Consider the following 14,234-nt stretch of genomic DNA (forward strand, 5'->3'; position numbering starts at 1 on the left):
GTGGATATGCTGGGCGAAGCGAAGCACGAGGGCAGTCGCCCCCTATATACGAGGTTTGGCTCCTATCCCCGAGGATCGGGAATTTTCTGGTCCTTACACTGAGAGAGACTCCGAATCTTCGGATGATGAAGTGGCCCCGAGAAGGAGGCGTCTTGGAAAAGAGCCAATGGCCGATGGGAGGCAACGCCCTCAAAGCACCCCAGGGGCGAATCCCCAAGAAGTGCAGGAAAGGATCAGGGCTCATGAGGCTGAAATCCAAAGGTTGAGGCGTGATTTGGAGGCTCACCAGGCCACCAGACCCCAGATACCTCCTAGGGGGAGAAATCCTCCTCCTGTCATAGACCTGGATGGTCCGGTACGAAGAAGGGCTGTTGTCCCAAGAACTGATGCAAGCAATCTCCTTCCCCTTGGAGATCCTGATGATCGAACTCTACCCTTCACAGAAGAGATAATGAATGCCCATATCTCAAGGAAATTCAAGATGCCCACTATCAAAGCCTATGATGGCACGGGAGACCCCGCTAATCATGTTAGGACATTCTCTAATGCATTGCTGCTGCAACCCGTGAATGATGCTATAAAGTGTCGGGCCTTCCCTCAAACCCTGTCGGGTATGGCTCAAAGATGGTACAGTCGCCTGCCCCCAAACTCTATTGGATCGTTCAGAGAATTAAGTCAGGCTTTTATTAAGCAATTCATCAGTGGAAGAGTCCATGAGAAAAGTTCACCATCTTTTATGAGTCTTGTGCAGGGAGCTAAGGAATCCTTGAGAGATTACCTGAATCGTTTCACAAAGGAGGCTTTAAAAGTCCCGGACCTTGATGATAAGGTAGCCATGATAGCACTGCAACAAGGAACTAGGGATGAGTTTTTTAAGATGTCCTTGGCCAAACGTCCCCCTGAAAGCATGTTGCAGCTCTAAGAGAGGGCAGGGAAGTACATCAAGGTTGAAAAAAGTACGAGGAAGACCGTAGTAAGTAATGAGCCCACTGGAGGCAAGAAGCGGAAAACTGATTTGGAATATATTGCAAAGGACAAATATCCTAGAACCGAACAAAATCCTGATTCAATCCCCAAGAAGGGAGGACCTGGGCAAAAGTTCACTGAATACGCTAAGTTGAATGCTCCTAGAAGTTAGATTTTGATGGAGATTGAGAAAGATAGAGATATTCGCTGGCCTAAGCCCTTGAAGGCTGATCCCGCCAAGCTAGATAAGAGCAAGTATTACAGGTTTCATAAGGATGTTGGCCATGACACCGATGAGTGTAGGCAATTGAAAGATGAAATTGAGTTTTTGATTCGAAAAGGAAGATTGAACAAGTATACTGGAGAAGGAGGGGACATAAATAATAATGGAAGGAAGAACTTTGAAGATCGTAGGAGGGACCAAGATGATCAGGGGCGGAATCCCCAACCTAGAGGGCCGGTTATAAATGCAATTTTTGGAGGACCGCGATGCCCTCGAAGACCTGTGAAAAACACGATCTTTGGAGGTCCAACTGCTGCTGGATTGTCCAAAAATTCCAGAAAGGCATATACTAGGGAGGTTATGCATATTATTGGAGAAGCCCCGAAGAGGGCCAGGACAGAAGTAACATTGGCTTTTGATGATTCTGACCTAGAGGGTGTGAAGTTTCCCCATGACGACCCGCTGGTCATAACACCGATAATAGGAAATAGCCCGGTTAAGAGGGTCCTTGTGGATAATGGTGCTTCTGTGGATATCTTGCTCCACGACACCTTTATAAGGATGGGGTATAACGACTCCCAGTTGACACCAACCGACATGCCGATATATGGATTTGCTGGAGTAGAATGTCCTGTGGAAGGGATAATCAAATTGCCGACCACCATAGGTACGGAACCAAGGCAAGCAACGCAGATGCTGGATTTCGTGGTGGTAAAGGCTAGTTCAACTTATACTGCTATCATGGGGAGAACAGGGATACATGCCTTCAAGGCAGTCCCCTCTTCCTACCATTCAGTCATGAAGTTTCCCACCCGAAACGGGATTGGAGAAGAGAGAGGAGATCAAAAAATGGCTAGAAGCTATTATGTGGCCTCTTTGAGGACAGATGGAGTCGGGGGGCAGGTTCTTCCTATTGAAGATATGGATGTTCGAGAAAATGATGAGAATAGAGGAAGGCCAGCAGAAGAATTCGTTTCGGTTCCTTTAAACCCCGAGAATCCTGAGAGGATAACTTTCATTGGAGCCACATTAGAGGAGCCCCTTAGAGGGAAGTTAGTGAAATTTTTGCAAGAAAATAGTGATGTGTTTGCATGGTCAGCAGCTGATATGCCAGGCATAGACCCGAAGTTAATTACTCACAAGCTAAACGTGGATCCAAGCCTGAAGACAGTAAAACAAAAGAAAAGAGATTTTGCCCCGGAAAGACAAGAGGCTATAAAACAGGAAGTAGAAAAGCTCTTAGAGGCTGGTTTCATTGAGGAGATCCAATTTCCGGAGTGGTTAGTAAATCCTGTAATGATAAGGAAGGCTAATGGAATGTGGAGGATGTGTATAGACTTTACTGATCTGAATGATGCATGCCCTAAAGACTGTTTTCCGCTGCCAAGAATTGATACTTTGATTGAGGCCACTGCTGGACATGAGATGCTGAGTTTTATGGATGGATTTAGCGGATATAGCCAGATCAAAATGCATAAGGATGACATTCCAAAGGTATCATTCATCACTAACTTTGGTGTTTATTGTTATCTTGTTATGGCGTTTGGTCTAAAGAATGCAGGAGCCACCTATCAAAGGTTGGTAAACAAAATTTTTAAAGATCTTATTGGTAAGACTATGGAAGTCTATGTTGACGACATGTTAGTCAAGAGTCTAGTAAAGACTGATCATATAACCCATTTGAGGGAAGCTTTTGAGGTCCTGAGGTACCGCAAGATGATGTTGAATCCTACGAAGTGTGCTTTCGGAGTAGGATCTGGAAAATTCTTGGGATTGATGGTCTCAAAGAGGGGAATTGAGGCTAACCCCGATAAAATAAAGGCGATCCTGGACATGGAACCACCAAAAACTGTCAAGGATGTTCAGAAGCTCACAGGAAGGGTTGTTGCGCTAGGACGATTCATCTCCAAGTCAGGAGACAAGTGCTTGTCATTCTTCAAGTCACTAAAGAACATCAAAGACTTTTAATGGAGTGAGGAAAACCAGAAGGCATTTGAAGAGTTAAAGAAGTATATGGCCCAGGCCCCGTTGTTGGCCAAGCCAGTTCTGAATGAAGTTTTATTCTTGTACTTGGCTGTTTCAGAGAGCGCCTTGAGCGCGGTGTTGGTTAAGGAGGAAATGAAAGTCCAGAAACCCGTATACTATGTTAGCAAAATTTTGCATGGTGCTGAGTTGAATTATTCAGCTATTGAGAAATTCGCTTTAGCCTTAGTAATGGCTTCGAGAAAGCTGCGTCCTTATTTTCAGGCTCACCAGATTGAGGTGCTAACAAATCAGCCCCTGAGGAATATCATTCACAGTCCCAAGGCAAGTGGGAGATTGATTAAGTGGGCAATAGAGCTGGGAGAGTTCGATCTCAAGTATAAGCCACGTACGGCAATAAAAGCCCAGGCACTAGCTGACTTCGTAGTGGAATGTACCATACCCAACCAAGAAGTCGGGGGGCAGAAAGATGCCATACCTCAAGACAAGGGAGTCGATAATGGGGACAGAGAGAAGGATGATAAGGAGAAAGAATATTGGGTTCTCTATTTTGATGGAGCATCAAAAACAAATTCCAGTGGAGCAGGGTTGGTTTTGCAAAGTCCTGATGGGTTCTTAATTGAGTATGCTATGAAGCTAGACTTCCCAACCACAAACAATGAGGCAGAGTATAAAGCCCTGATAGCTGGCCTTGGTCTAGCTGGGATACTTAGAGTCAAAAACTTAAAGGTCCGTGGAGACTCGAAGCTGATCATATCCCAGGTAAAGGGAGAATTTGAGGCAAGGGATGATACGATGGCTAAGTATGTCCGCCTGATAAGGGCTGTGATGACCCAATTTAATGAATTCCATGTTGAACACATTCCAAGTAAAGAAAATGCTAAAGCAGATGTGCTATCAAAGTTTGCTTCATCTGAGATAGAAGAAAGTTCAGGAAGTGTGTACTTCTGTGTTTTGAAGACACGAAGGATAGATGTTAAGCTTGTGGCTCCCATAGGCCTGGGGACGTCATGGATTGATCCTATCAAGGCTCACATTCAAACCAGTTGGTTACCAAGTGATGCAACTGAAGCACGGAAGATAACTGTTCGAGCACTAAGGTACTCTTTGATAAATGGGATTCTTTACAAAAGATCTTTCGTGGTTCCCTACTTGAGGTGTCTCAGGACCGATGAGGCACGCTTGGCTCTTGAAGAAGTGCATGAAGGCATTTGTGGACAACACTTGGGGGACAGGGCTTTGGCTCATAAGATAACTCGTTTAGGCTTTTATTGGCCAGAAATGATGGCTGATGCCAAAGAATACGTGAAGAAATATGACCGTTGTCAGAAGTATGCACCTGTTGTTAGACAACCCCCCGAGATGCTGACCTCTATCAACTCACCCATTCCTTTTGCTATGTGGGGAATGGATATCCTGGGGCCTTTTCCCATGGCCACTGCACAAAAGAAGTTTCTGATTGTAGCCATTGATTATTTCACCAAGTGGATTGAAGCCAAACCCTTGGCCAAGATCACAACTAAGCAGGTTGCACAATTCCTGTGGGAAAACATTATGTGCCGATATGGAATTCCCCGTATCCTCGTCACTGACAATGGAACACAATTCAACAATGAGGAATTCAAGAAGTATTGTGAAGAAAATGAAATTGAGTTACGGTTCACCTCTATGGCTCACCCACAAGCCAACAGGCAAGCGGAAGTAGCAAATCGAATAATCTTAGATGGACTAAAAAAGAGGATCGAGAAGTCAAGAAATAATTGGGTGGATGAGATACTTCCCATATTATGGGCCTATAGGACTACTTGTAGAGTCACGACAGGAGCAACGCCCTTCATGTTGGCATATGGGGCAGAAGCAGTAGTTCCTGTGGAGATATCACATTCCTCTCCAAGGATTCAGGCTTTCAATGCAGAAGAAAATGAGGAAGGGCAAAGGTTAGCCCTGGATCTAATTGATGAAGTGCGAGATGAGGCACATGCAAAGATAGTGGAATACCAGAAAAAAGCTTCATTTTATTACAACCTAAGGGTTAAAGAAAGATTCTTCAAGCAAGGAGATTTGGTATTAAGGAAAGTGGAAGCTTCTGGTGTAGGACAGAAAGGAAAACTTGCCCCAAATTGGGAAGGGCCGTACAGAGTCAAGAGCGTTCAGGGTAGAGGAACCTACAAGCTGGAGACTATGGATGGTTTTGAAGTCCTGAGAACCTGGCACGCACAAAACCTGAAGGTTTACTACGTGTAAGATAGTCGAAGTACGATTCTCTCTTGTCATTATGACAAGTAGGTTTAAAAGCACCTTGAAGCTTTGCTTGCGTAGGATTTTATATTCCAGTAGAATTTAAATTGTCTAGTTATTGTTGATTAGGGTCGAACCCATGCTGTGTAAGGTTTTGGAAAACCAGACTTCATATTGAAGAGTTTGAAATTATTTCTCAATCTAAGGATGCTTAAAGTTTAAGTTCATATTAAGTATTGTAAAGAAGAAAGAGGCAAATAAGGAAAACAGCATATCTAATATAGCCCCGAAGGGTAACAACTTCTGACATAAACTAAATTCACATATTGTCCCGAAAGAAGATATACAAAAAAAAAACTTAGGCCTCGGAAGGCTGAGATTCTTCGGAACCACTATCCGAGGTCTCCTCGGACGTCTCAGTGGTCCCTTCAGAAGTCCCTGCAGAGGTTCCGTCAGAACTGCCGTCAGATGCTTTGGAGGATGCGGGAGACACTAGATTCTGAGGCACAGCTCTTGGAGGCTCTTCCACCCTGATCTTCTTCGCAGCAGGCGCAGGATCTTCTTCGGATGAAGCCTCCTCCTCCCTAGAGCTAAACTCCAGGTCCTTCCTTTTGTGGCCTGGACTTCCTGAAGGGCCGTCTTTGATCATATCAGCTAGCTTATTAGTAACACCCCCCAGCTCCGGAACTCGCACAGGGCAAGGAAAGGAGGACTGCTCGAGGACCTCTGGAAAATCATCCTGGATGGCCTCCACAGCAGCATCCCAGCCCTCTTTGTAGCTAGCTGGGTGAAGAAGGGCATCATGCTCCACCATCAAGTCTTTGAATTCCTGGGTGTCCATCCAGCCATCAAAAGCTTTGTCCTTCTGCGCCTTCAGAATAACATTTTCGGCCCGGGCCGTTTCCAGGTCAGAAGTGGAAGAGGCCAGTTGAGCTTCAAGGGCCTCTATTTTCTGGTTGGCCTCCTCCAACTTCTTGTTGGCATCTTCCAGGCCAACCTTCCAAGCCTTAGCTTGGTGAATTGCCCCTTGAAAATGGGCGTTAGCCTGCAAGAGAAACAGCAAAAGTATGAGAAAAGAAAACATGGAAAAGCAAGTATGAAGGGCATAGGTAAAGGACGTACCGTCGCCAGAGCCTGGGCTCCAAAAAGCTCATTCCCCTCTAAGTCCTGTTGAAGGACAAAATCTTGATAGTCCACCGGGGAGATGGAGTGCTTAGACCATTCCCTGGACAGGGCCGTGCTGCCCACGATTGAATCCTTGCCCCGGATCCCCCAAACAGGTTGAAAATAAGCCCCTGGCCTCTACTTGGTGCGCAAAACCTGGCTGGGGCCTTCCTCGCCCGGTTCCATTGCTTGAAGGAGGAACTCAGGGAATCGGTCACCAAGGCGTAGGTCTTTAAAGACCTTTCCAACCCTCTTCATCCTGGTTGTCTCCAGGTCTTTAGGCTTGGTAGCCTCCTCAATCTTTTCAGCCACTGCAACAAGCAAAGTAAGTTGAAAACTCAGCGGAATAGAAAATGAAGGAAAAAGAGAGCGAGATATAAGGGAGGAAACTTACTTTTCTTAGGGACGGGAGAGAGGCCGCGTTCTACAAGAACGGACTCCCGGATAAGATCCCAAGAATGGGAAGTCCCATTATCTTGTGTGAGGAGGTTGAAAGCTCTAGCCTCCTCCTCAGACAAAGTTATGTCATTTGGGCTCCCATCGACGGCAAGCCCGAAGGACGATCGAAACAGGGTGCCCCAATCTCCACCCTCCCAAACAACGAACAAAAAATCTTTCTTCCACCCAAAGTTGTTATCAGGGATGGACTTCCCATTCATAATATGGGGAATAGTGGGGCGCTGGTTTAGAGAAACCCAACCCGGACTTTTATCAGGGCTGTTTTTAAACTGGAAAATTTTCCTGAAAACAGCAACAGAAGCAGGGACCTTGTGCTTGGCACATTGTGACAGGTAGCACAGAATAAGCCTCCAAGAATTGGGGGGGAGTTGGCAAGGGCTGATGCCCACATCAGCCAGTATCAAGGGAATGAATGGATGAAAAGGGAGTCTGATACCTGCCCTTAGAGTATCCCTATAGACGCATAGTGCGTCCTTTTTCCACTGGCAGGCCCTGTCGGCCGGACCCGCAAGAACCAGCTTAAAAGGCTCCTTGATTTTGAAGCAGCTGCTCAACTTTTCCAGCTCCTTGGGATCCCGTAAAGCGCTAATATGATCGTGCGCGTCCAGATGCGCATCAGACGGGTACTCGTCCCCTCGAGTGTTGATCATGTCGATCAAGGAAGTGTACCTCGATCGAATAGGAAATTCATTGGACTTTCTAGCCACGTTCATCTTGGCCAAGCGAGTCATTTTTTTGTCAGCCATTTGAAAAAAGAAAGGGGCACGTAAACAGGCTATCTTAAAACGGCACACAATGGAAAAATAGACACGAAAAGCAAAAGGAGGAATTTTACCTGAAGAAGCACTCCTAAAAAAGGCTTTGAGCTCCGACTTGCTGTTATTGCTCTGAGAATCTTAGCAGGAGGAGAAAGAAGAAAACTTAGAAATGAGAAGGTGAGGAGTAGTAGCCTCTCCTCATTCCTTTATATAAGAGGAAAAGGAAGTTGAATGGACGAAAGCCCATTAACAACAAAGGCCAATAGGAAGAAGCCCAGAAAAAGGAATATTCCAGAATATTCCTAGGAATTCTAGAGCATTCTAAACAGGGTGTATTAAGCCCAGATCAATATTAAGCCCAGATCAATAAAGGGGCCCAGTAAGATTTGGAAAGGCCCAATAAAAGAGGCCCAGTAAGATTTGGAAAAGCCTAATAAAAGAGGCCCAGTAAGATTTGGAAAAACCCAATAAGACCCAATAAAGAAGGCCCGGCCCAAATCCAATTAGGATTTGGAAAATATAATACCTTAAATTTAAAGCCAAATGAAGAAGGCTAGTGGAAAACCAGGATTCAGGTCGAAATCCAGGTCGTGAATCCTGCCCGAAAACTATCGAACAGGCACCCGAAAATAACGGGTAAAAAAGACCAGGATTCAGGTCGAAATCCAGGTCATGAATCCTGCCCGAAAACTTTCGAACAGGCACCCGAAAATAATGACCAGGATTCAGGTCGAATTCCAGGTCGTGGATCCTGCCCGAAATTTTTCGACTAGACACACAAAAACAACGGAAATAATAGGACTGAATTGAGGTCGAAACTTCGACCAGGAATGAGGTCGAATAAACCAAGCATCTTTCAAGAATGGGGATTAAAAACCCAGGTCGAAGTTCGACCAGGATCCTGGTCGAATTCCAAGTCGTGGATCCTAGTCGAAATTCTTCGACCAGGAAGCAAAAGAATCAAAGAATTTTTGAACAGGATTCAGGTCGAAATTTTGACTAGAATCCTGGTCGAAATCCTAGTCGAGGCACTCGAGTTCAGGAATAAAAAAGGGGGTATGTATTCGACCTAGATCCAGGTCGAAAGTTCGACTAGGATCCTCGTCGAATTCCAGGTCGTGGATCCTAGTCGAACTCCTTCGACCAGGATTGCAAGACTGCCCCTTACTTCGACTAGGATCCTGGTCGAAAAAGGGCTGGAAATCTGAAAAATCCCAGAAAATAAGAGAAAAATCCAGTTAAATAAGGATAAATCCCAGAAATTAAGGGAAATATCCAGAAAAATAAGGATAAATCCCAGAAATTAAGGGAAAAATCCAGAAAAATAAGGATAAATCCCAGAAATTAAGGGAAAAATCCAGAAAAATAAGGACAAATCCCAGAAATTAAGGGAAAAATCCAGAAAAATAAGGATAAATCCCAGAAATTAAGGGAAAAATCCAGAAAAATAAGGATAAATCCCAGAAATTAAGGGAAAAATCCAGAAAAAAAGGATAAAACCTAGAAATTAAGGGAAAAGTTCCTGGAAATTAAGATAATTCCTGAACAAAAGGAACAATCGTTGTAAAGTGTAGGTCGCTCCACACTTTACGCAAAAACGAAACCCTGCAAGGGAATGAATAGACTTAACTTTTGCGAAACCTAATCAATGTTTCCCAAAAGTTGGGGGGCAAATGATAGGGATAAATAAATCCTGATTGTATAATTAAATATTGCATTAATTATACAAGGTATGGGCTGCTGGGCCCAATAAGAAGATGTATGACATTCAGACCAGAAAGGTTAACATGCTGATCAGGCCTGATGGACCAGATCAGGCCTGATGAAATAAAGAAGGCCCAAAAACCCTGATTATTAATTAATTTCGTAATTAACTAATAAGGGAAAAATCAGTTATTGAGAAGAGTCCCGATAAGGATATAAATCCTTACAGATTAGCCTCAAGGGGACCTAAAAGGATAAGGAATCAGTTTCCTACTATCTAGGACTCCAAAGTCCATTCTAATTATAAAACTTGCCCACCAAGTCTCCTATACCAAGTCCAATTCAAGGACTCCCAATATCTATATAAGGGGCCTCACCCCACAAATCAGAACTACGTTTTTTGGCTTGATTCTCTAATTCACAGAGATACGTAGGCATCTCGTAAAGGCAGAATTAAGCTACGAAACACGAGAGCAGCCATTAAAGGCCTTCAGCTCCCGAATCTTAGTAATAAATACAGCAAATAATAACCTTAGTTTTTTTATACATAACAGTAAAAATAATCATTATTAATTATATAAATTCTTATAAAATCATATAGCAATCCAGAAATTACCAGAAAATACCAAAATTATCTACATTTAATCCTGGATAATTAAAAAATAAAATATCTAAATTTTATCAGAAATGAACATCTAAATATTATTATCCATCATCAAATAATTCACCAAAATTCACATAAAAATCACATAATAATTATTTATTGATAAAAATAATTACATAATATTTCCCAGATGTTACACTAAGCATCATAATTATCTATTAATATTTATGCACATTATTCTAATCATCACATAGACGTCATAAGATTTTATCTACCCTTCATTCCACCCAAATCCGATTTACGGATTAAAAGTTATGACTAAAACAGCCAAACAATAAGCACATAGCCATATACCACATAAAGCAGATAGCATAGAGCTCATAGCATGCAAGGTATTTAATATAAATATTTTTTTCAAAGAAGGTTCAGGGTTAAAATGATTTTTCTGGTATTTAATACAAATTTTTGAACATTTTTTGGAATTAAAACGGGTCGTTGAATCATTTATAAACAATTAATCAAGGTTCAAATATTCGAATCTGAATTTAAAATCATTTTATAATAATTATCGAGCCTTGAAAACAATTTAAAATAATAATTTAAAGCTCAAAACTATTTTTTAGAATTTTTAAATCAAAAGAAATAATTAAATCCAATTAAATAATCAACTAATTAACTAATAAGTAATTAAATTAATTAATCAATTAATATTTAAATTAATTAACTAATTAAATAATTAATTATTAACTAAAATTAAATAATTATAAAATTCAGATTTATTTTTGGATTAAAAATAATTTTCAAAATAAAAAAATAATGAATTTTGGAACTAAAAATGAATTTTAAAAATTAAATTCAGATTTATGAATTTATTTTAAAAAGAAAAATCCAGAAACTGGTTTCAGATTTTGAATTAGGGAATAATTGGATCAAACCCGGATTGTAACCGGGTCACCAAGAACTCAGGCGGGGTCGGGAAGAACACCGTCGGAATTCTGGGTTTATCCAGAATCCGGCCGGCGAGTCCCAGCTTCGGCCGAGTTCCGGTGATTTACAGGTGAGCAACATAACACGGTTTCAACGGTTTTTCAGTCCAAATCCATTCAGTAAAATTCTAACAATTTATATCAGACCAAAATGCCCCTAATTGAAGCGTCAAGCTTCGTCTCCGGCGAAAATTAACAAATCCGTCCACAACTCTGGCCAAGAATTCGATTCTGCTCAATCCTTAACCGAAATTATTGAACTATATACCAAAATGAAGGTAATACACTGTACAATCGATTACCAGTAACCATATAAGCAAACAATCAACAATGAATCCAGAAAATCGAATTGAAATTTTACAAAAACTCAAGAATTAGTTTTCACTTAAAACAACATCAAAATCATACAAGCTATATACCAAAATAATCCTTGTGATCTCGGGAATGATAAACAAGCATCAAAAGACTCAAACGACCCTTATAAATAAAAAACCGAATTTAAGTTAAAATAAATAAATAAATTAAAGTTACGAAATTGAAAAAGAGTTAACTTTATTCAGAGATTTTTATATGGATACGATCGTCTTATCGAGAGCTTCGTTTTGACTATTCATACGCCTCCATCGGATTCCAATAACGTCTTCAAATTCTCGTTTGATTGCGAAGAACACGAAAAACACGGTTCACTTCTCTGGATAATTATCTATTTTTCCGTATAATAATGTTTATATGTACAAAATACAATACTGTATTGGCTATTTATATTTACGAAATATTGGTACCCCGTTGGATCATACCGGATATAAAATATTATGTTTATTTAATAAAACAGATCCAAATCGGTACCGGTTTTAGGATAATTATCCAAATCTATACATTTTGTAAATACAGACTTGGTCTCAGCGCTTTGGTTACACGTATTACGAGAAGATAATATAATAGTTTAATCAAAAGATCCCGTTTCTCGGAAGTACGAGTTTTATCGATTTACCGAAACGAATATTGTATCAAAAAATTTATGCCAGGACCCGCACGGGGAAAATCGTATTCCGGGTCGAAAAAGTCAAAACATGAAAAATGCTCGGAATATTGCAATTAGGTTAGGAAGGAGTTTTCCCTAGACTTCTGATATGTAAAAATGTAAAAACAATTGAAGTCGGTGGGTTCCTGATTATACAAAATAGTTTATAAATACTCGGAAAAATAATTTCTCAAATTCATAAATCATTTATAAAATTATATATATATCAACATAAAAATTAATAGAAAAATACCACAATTATATATACTTAATTTTGAACATATAAAAATTAAAATACTCAAATTTTATCATATTTACACATCCAAACACAGATACCACTTAACAGATAATTCACCAAAAATTCATATAATAATCACAGAATATTTATTTATTGATAAAAATAATTACACGATATATCCCGGATATTACAATCTTGCTCAGAAGTTTCTTACTAAATTCTTCCCTATGGCGAAGATAGCTACAATCAGGAACGCTCTTACTCAATTTGCGCAGTAATCAGGAGAATCTTTATGTGAAGCTTGGGAACGCTATAAGGAGATGCTTAGGAAGTGTCTGCATTATGGAATGCCTGATTGGATGATCATCAATTGCTTTTACAATGGTTTGGGAGCGCAGTCTAGACCCATGCTCGATGCAGCATCGGGAGGAGCCTTATGGGCTAAGAGCTATGATGAAGCTTATGAGCTAATTGAAATGATGGCTGCTAATGAATATCAGAACCCAACTCAGAGACTACCTCAAGGCAAGTAGCAGGAATTCTGGAGGTGGATACAGCTACTGCTATAGTTGATCAGCTAAAGGCATTAACTATGAAAGTTGATTCTTTGACTAATTATGGGGTTAATCAGATCATTAGTGTGTGTGAGCTTTGTGCCGTATATTCTTTGAACATTTCAAAAGAAACGGATTTGTTCTTTATAAGAACCACATATCCATATCTACTAAAATCATCAGTAAATGTTATGAAATAGTATAAGCCACCCCTTGCCATCATACACATTTGACCACATACATCATTATGTATAAGCCATAATCATTTGGTGGCCCTTTCACCTGATCAGGTAAAAGAAGCTTTAGTCATTTTGCCAATAAGACAAAGTTCGCATCTTTCGTATGATTCAAAATCAAACTTATCCAAGTATCCATCTATATGTAACTCAGAAATGCATTTCTCATTAATATGTCTTAACGACAATGGTAGAGGTAATGTGTGATTTGAGTCATCTCAGAACATATAAATTGTTAACTAATTGTGTAACATTATAAGCCTTATCATTAAAATAGAATAAACAACTATTGTTTATTTAATTAAAATGAAAACCTTTCTTGTCCTCACAAGAAATTGATTTAATGTATACCCTAAAGGCAGACACGTAATAACAATTTATCAAGTTCTCAATCTCGCCTATATGGGCTAAATTAGGTATTGAGTTCCTTCAACTAGAGCAACAATTTTTTCTCCAATTCTAACTCGATACCTGAAGCTTGACCATTGCTAGTCTTCTTCTTTAGATCTTCCAAACAAGCTCGACAATTTAACTTCCAATCATCCAGTTATTTGCACAGAAATGACAATCATCTCCTTTAGCAACACCACTATCATGCTTCAAAATCTCTTTGGGATTGGACTTTGGTTTGGCACCGAATAAGATCAAATCTTCATCTTGCCTGTCCACTTTCCTTTCCCATTTGCATTCCATATGTACATCATCAATATGGACGTAATTCATGCATTTACCGTGTTATTTTCAGCAGTTCTAAACATGCTTAACAACTGAGTGAGTGTTCTGTCTATCTCATTCATTTTGTTCTTAACAAACTTAGAATAGAAGTTGTCCAAATATTGTTTGATCAAATCAAGCTAAGTCTCTAGACTATTCTTGAAACCCAAAATATCAAGGTACATATACCTATCATCTTTAGAACATATGGTCCAACCGGATATCATTCTCCCATTAATGCAAAAGTATGGTGCCTTATTATTGTCAAATATTTCTGATGAGCCTCCTTCAAACATCCTTTGAAGGTGCTCAATCACATCATAAGCATCATTATGCTCTTGTTGCTTCTAAAGCTCAACACTCATAATTATAAGCATGAGACATAA

At 40.4% G+C, this 14,234-nt stretch overlaps 1 non-coding gene across 1 annotated transcript; it reads right to left on the bottom strand.

Moving 5' to 3' along the window:
* Window positions 1-12,586: 12,586 nt before the first annotated feature.
* Window positions 12,587-12,693, bottom strand: LOC141715388 (small nucleolar RNA R71). Its single transcript, XR_012572153.1, has one exon. It is a non-coding gene; the product is annotated as a small nucleolar RNA R71 (small nucleolar RNA).
* Window positions 12,694-14,234: the final 1,541 nt, after the last annotated feature.

Source organism: Apium graveolens, chromosome 3, assembly GCF_009905375.1.
Source record: "Apium graveolens cultivar Ventura chromosome 3, ASM990537v1, whole genome shotgun sequence".
Lineage (NCBI taxonomy): Eukaryota > Viridiplantae > Streptophyta > Magnoliopsida > Apiales > Apiaceae > Apium > Apium graveolens.